We start from the raw sequence: 6,199 nt of genomic DNA, 5'->3' as shown, positions 1-6,199 counted from the left end.
AAGGAAAGGACTTTACCAGCAGGAGGGACTGGGCACAATCAAACGCCAATTGTGGAACTAAATAACAAATTCTGACTACTAAAAATAGTCCCCCAGCTTAGGTGAACCTGATCAAAGCGGAGGTTGCTCATTTTTGCCCCAGCGCCAAGGGGGCAGGACTGACAGAAAAAGTGGGGAAAAAATAGAAGGAAACAGAGGTTTTTGTGGCTGTGTATCTACAAAGGCTTGACTGCCTCTGGATACAGCGGCAGGACTTTTCAGGCTGCAACTGCCCCAGGCATAGGCAGAAGTGAGCTCTTTTGGGGGCTTGTCTGGAGCCTGTGCCTTCCCCAGGGGAGGGGTGAAGCCCCACTCAGGTGGAATCCCTCCATCAAGGAATTCAGACACCAGGGCTTGGTAATTTGAAGCCATTAAAACCAGCCTACAACCTCTCCTCTGTCTCCACCACACCCCAGCAGGGAGAGTCTGCCAAAGTTAAAGGTACTGCATCATCTTATGCTGGTGGGACCTGCAGTCAGACAAGCGCCACACACAGGGCAAGATAAGAAAAACAGAGTCCAGAGACTTCACAGGAAAGTCTTTCAACCTGCTGGGTCTCACCCTCAGGGAAAACCGACGCAGGTAACTCCTGATAGGAGGCCAGTTTGGTCTGGGAAAATCTGGCTGGGGTCAATAATATCTAAATAGACCCTCCTAAGTGTGTGTGGGGGGAAGGCACCACACAAGCAGGGCAAGAAACAAGAAAACAAGAACTGAAAAATTCTCCTCTGTTAAACAAAACTTAAGCTAAAGGTCCAGATAAAGCTGAACGGAATGTCAAAGAACAGATAGACAACAAATTCATCCAGCAAGAAAACCCTAGATAAAAGAAGTGAAAGCAATCTCCAGAATAAACTAATTAAGGTTATAAAATGCCTAGACACCAGCAAAAAATAACAAATCACACTAGGAAAACTGAAGATATGGCCCAGTCAAAGGAACAAACCAACAATTCAAATGACATACAGGAGCTGAAACAATTAATTCAGAATGTACGAACAGACATGGAAAACCTCATCAAAAACCAAATCAATGAATTGAGGGAGAATATAAAGAAGGCAAGAAAAAATTAAAAAAAAAAAAAAGAAGGCAAGGAAAGAACAAAAAGAAGAAACTGAAAATCTGAAAAAACAAATCACAGAACTTATGGGAATGAAAGACACAGTAGAAGAGATGAAAAAAACAATGGAAACCTACAATGGTAGATTTCAAGAGACAGAACATAGGATTTCTGAACTGGAGGATGGAACATATGAAATCTGACAAGAAACAGAAACTATAGGGGAAAAAATGGAAAAATATGAGCAGGGACTCAGGGAATTGAAAGACAATATGAAGCACACGAATATATGTGTTGTGGGTGTCCCAGAAGGAGAAGAGAAGGGAAAAGGAGGAGAAAAACTAATGGAAGAAATTATCACTGAAAATGTCCCAACTCTCATGAAAGACTTAAAATTACAGATCCAAGAAGTGCAGCGTATCCCAAAGAGAATAGATCCAAATAGACATACTCCATGACATTTAATAATCAGAATGTCAGAGGTCAAAGAGAAAGAGAGGATCTTGAAAGCAGCAAGAGAAAAGCAATCCATCACATACAAGGGAAGCCCAATAAGACTATGCGCAGATCTCTCAGCAGAAACCATGGAGGCGAGAAGACAGTGGGATAATATATTTAAATTATTAAAAGAGAAAAACTGCCAACCAAGAATTCTATATCCAGCAAAATTGTCCTTCAAAAATGAGGGAGAAATTAAAACATTTTCAGACAAAAAATCGCTGAGAGAATGTGTGACCAAGAGAACAGCTCTGCAAGAAATACTAAAGGGAACACTAGAGACAGATAGGAAGACAGAAGAGAGAGGTATGGAGAAGAGTGTAGAAAGGAAGACTATGAGTAAAGGTAAAAATAAGGAAAATTAGATATGACATAAAATCCAGCAGGCAAAATAGTAGAAGAAAGTACTACCCAGTGTTATTCAGTAATAACACTGAATGTTAATGGATTAAACTCTCCAATCAAAAGACATAGTCTGGCAGAATGGATTAAAAAACAGGACCCATCTATATGCTGTCTCTACTCAAACGACACGAGGCCAAGGACACAAATGGACATTTACACATCAATGTTTATAGCAGCATTATTAACAATTACCAAGAGATGGAAACAACCAAAATGTCCATCAACAGACAGTTGACTAAACAAACTGTGACATTTACATAAGATGGAATGTTATGCAGCTGTAAGACAGAATAAAGTTATGAAGTATGTAACAACATGAATGGACCTTGAGGACATTATGCAGAGTGTGATTAGCCAGAAACAAAAGGACAAGTACTGTATGGTCTCATTGATGTGAACTGACATTAGTGAATAAACTTGGAATATTTCCTTGGTAACAGAGACCATCAAGAGATAGAAACAGGGTAAGATATTGGGTAATCGGAGCTGAAGGGATACAGATTGTGCAACAGGACTGAATATAAAAACTCAGAAATGGGCAGCACAATACTACCTAACTGTAATGTAATTATGTTAAAACACGGAATGAAGCTGCATGTGAGAATGATAGAGGGAGAAGGGCTGGGGACATAGATGAAATCAGAAAGAAAGATAGATGGTAAAGATCGAGATGGTATAATCTAGGAATGCCTAGAGTGTATAATGATGGTGAAATATACAATGTACAAATTTTAAAAATGTTTTTGCATGAGGAAGAACAAAGGAATGTCATTATTGCAGGGTGCTGAAAATAGATGATAATTAATACTTTAAAATGTCACCTTATGTGTGAGACTAAAGCAAAAAATGTTTATTTGTTACAAAATTTATATTTTGACTAGAGCATTTCCTAATATAACTCATGTAGATGGTTTGATTGAATGTCATAAGTACTTGGAATCTCAGGTAGGACATGAGATTTTGTTGGTTTGTCCAGAGTGATGCCCCGATGAATCCCAGAGTGATTTGATCAATGACCGGAAAAGTATTTGCAAGCCCCCTTCGGGGAATGAGGAGAGTGGGGAGAAATTCAACTTCCCCAAGTTGAATTCTTGATATTCTCACAAGAAGTGTGGACAACCAAAGCTATAGGCTGAGCCCCCAGTCTGGGGGGTTGTTCATATGAAACTTAACCCCACAAAGGATAGGTCAAGTCTACTTAAAATTTAGGTCTAAGAGTCACCCCCAAGAGAGCCTCTTTTGTTGCTCAGATGTGGCCTCTCTCTCCAGCCAACATGACGAGCAGTCTCACCACCCTCCCCCTCTCTGCGTGGGACATGACTCCCAGGGGTGTGGACCTTCCTGGCAATGTGGGACAGAGATCCGGGAATGAGCTGAGACTCAGCATCAAGGGACTGAGAAAAACCCTAGAATGAACTGAGAATTAACATCAAGAGATTGAGAGAACCTTCTTGACCAAAGTGGAAAGAGTGAAATGAGACTAAGTGTCAATGGCTGAGAAATTCCAAACAGAGTTGAGAGGTTATCCTGGAGGTTATTCTTATGCATTGAGTAGATATCACCTTGTTGTTCAAGATGTGGTGGAGAGGCTGGAGGGAACTGCCTGAAAATGTAGAGCTGTGTTCCAGTAGCCATGTTTCTTGATGATGATTGAACAATGATATAGCTTTCACAATGAGACTCTGTGAATGTGAAAACTTGTGTCTGATGCTCCTTTTAGCTACTATATCAACAGAAGAGTAGAACATATGGAATAAAAATAAATAATAGGGGGAACAAATGTTAAAATAAATTTAGTTTGAAATGCTAGTGATAAATGAAAGCGAGGGGTAAGGGGTATGGTATGTATAATCTTTTTTTTTCTCTGTTATCATTTTATTTCTTTTTCTGATGTCTTTTTATTCCTTTTTCTAAATCGATGCAAATGTTCTAAGAAATGATGAATATGCAACTATGTGATGATATTAAGAATTACTGATTGTATATGTAGAATGGAATGATATCTTAATGTTTTGTATGTTTATTTTTTTAATTAATAAAAAAGTGCTGGGGGAAAAAAAAGGCTGCAAAGGAAATAAAAGAATGCTGAACCAGAGAATAACTGGGAATCTGCTTTGGATAAAGGTGTCAGAAAGGTTTCTCGTGGATTAGGGGATGAGATTTACGCTGACACGTGAAAGATAAGAAGGAATCAGGTAAGCAAATAGTGAGAGAGAGTGGATGGGGGTTGAACCAAGAAAGCAGCCCAGGTCCCAGGGTGGGAAGGTAGTCTTAGAGTCTGTGGAATGGAAAGAAAGGTCAGTGAGACTGGCACATAGAAGGGAGGGAACGGGCAGAGAAAGGGGTTTGGTTTTATTCTATGTGCTAAGGAAGCCACTGGGGAGTTTTAAATTGGGGAGTGAAATGACCTGGCTTGTATTTTTAAATGACTTCTCTGGATGCTGTGGAAGAATGGGTTAGAGGCAAGGCAAGTTGGGAGGTTAAAGCAGAGACCCAGGTGAGAGAAAAAGTGACCTGGATTGGGGAGGGGCCCCTGAGGAAGGGAAGGAGAATCTGGATTTGGCCTAAATTTTGGAGTGAGAACCAATAGAACTTGCTATATGGAGAGTGAGAGACAGAGGGACTCTAGGATGGTACCCAGATTTCTGGCTTAAGCAACTAACTGGGTGCTGCCACTTATTGAAATGGGAAAGCCAAGAGAAGAAACACATGGAGAAATATGTGGATGAAGAGTTCAGACTTGGAATGGAGACCCCCTTTGGTCTCCTTGATGGATGGAGGTCTGAATTACCCATCCCAAGATTGTTTCCTCTCATCACCCTTCTCTGTTTCTTCCCAGCTTGTCCTTCAACTTTTTCTGCATGTCTACTTCCCATTACTCCTGCAGCACTTGGGAGTATATGACTCTAGTTTGAAGAGGCAGTTCTGTTACTGTTGGCTTCCTTTAACTGCCTAAGTTTCTGAAATTCTACTACTAATTTTTTACTGTACTTGCATCCATTGAGCACCCACTATATATCACGCACTATGCTGGAAGCTTTGGTTGCAGTATTTCATCCAATCCAGCTAATCATTCTTTCCGTATTATTAATATATCAACAGTAATAGTGAACCCTTAATGCTTATTCACTTGAGCTAAGCCCTATATATGAACTGTCACATTTACAGTTCACTGCAAAGAAATAGAAGACTGTCTCCAGTACACTAAACTCTCTGGAGTAGTAAAGATTTTGGCTGTGTGGATAGTGGAGTGGAGGAGCCATTTGTATGCTTTCCTCTCCCCCTCACTCCCAGATGAAGCAGAGGGGAAGCATTATCCTCACAGATTGCATTAGGCACAGAGGGCAGGCCTCCCTGCTGACAACCCCAAGACCTGCACTGTACTGGAGAAATCTGTCCATTTCTTGAAGTGGGAATAGCTGTCATAGTAGCTAGCAGAACCTAGAGGTGTTGCCTGGTATCACAGGAGGGAGGTGCCCATCCGTGTTATGTGGGGTCCTGCTCTGAGATACAAAGGGGTGATTCTTGCACCCTCCACCATTTGAAAATGCTTAGATGTTTATGCAAAGTGCATGTGCATTTGTGCAGTAATCTGCACCTAAGACCATGTGGTTTGCACACATTTGTGCAAGCCAGGACAAACCTGCCTCCTGTGCATTTCCATCCAGACATGTATGTAAGATGATGATTACCTGGTTGTTTGGGTCATCACAAAAACAGGTCCCTTGTACTTTTCCTCAAGCGTGTGCTTGTGGGTGGAGTCCATGCAGGTTGGAAAGGAACTGGCCCCAGAGTTGAGTTATGAGCTCAGCTCCCCACCTCTTCTTGCCTGTCTCCAGCTCCCTGCATCCCCACCCACCTACCCCACCCCCAACCCGGGCAGAATGCCCTCAGCCTGTGCTGGCTGGCACACATGCCACATGGTGCCTGGCGCGCGTCTGGGCAAGGATGACGCCCCCAGGCCCGGCTGGGATACAAAGCCACCCGTTGCCTCCCCCACCTCCAGAACGGAGTGTCCCAATCCCATCCCCTTTCCCAGCCAGGGACGCAGGGAGCAGGCGGGGACACAAGCACAGACAGATACAAACACACAGATGCACCCAGAGACGCCCACAGGCGTGTGCCCCAGAGAGGCACAAATACAGGCATTCACACAGTCTCGGGTGCACACACACACAGCTCTCGCACACAGTCAAA

This window comes from Tamandua tetradactyla, chromosome 6 (assembly GCF_023851605.1).
Source record: "Tamandua tetradactyla isolate mTamTet1 chromosome 6, mTamTet1.pri, whole genome shotgun sequence".
Taxonomy (NCBI): Eukaryota; Metazoa; Chordata; class Mammalia; order Pilosa; family Myrmecophagidae; genus Tamandua; species Tamandua tetradactyla.
The sequence above is the reverse complement of the archived record's forward strand: the minus strand, read 5'-3'. Positions refer to the sequence as shown.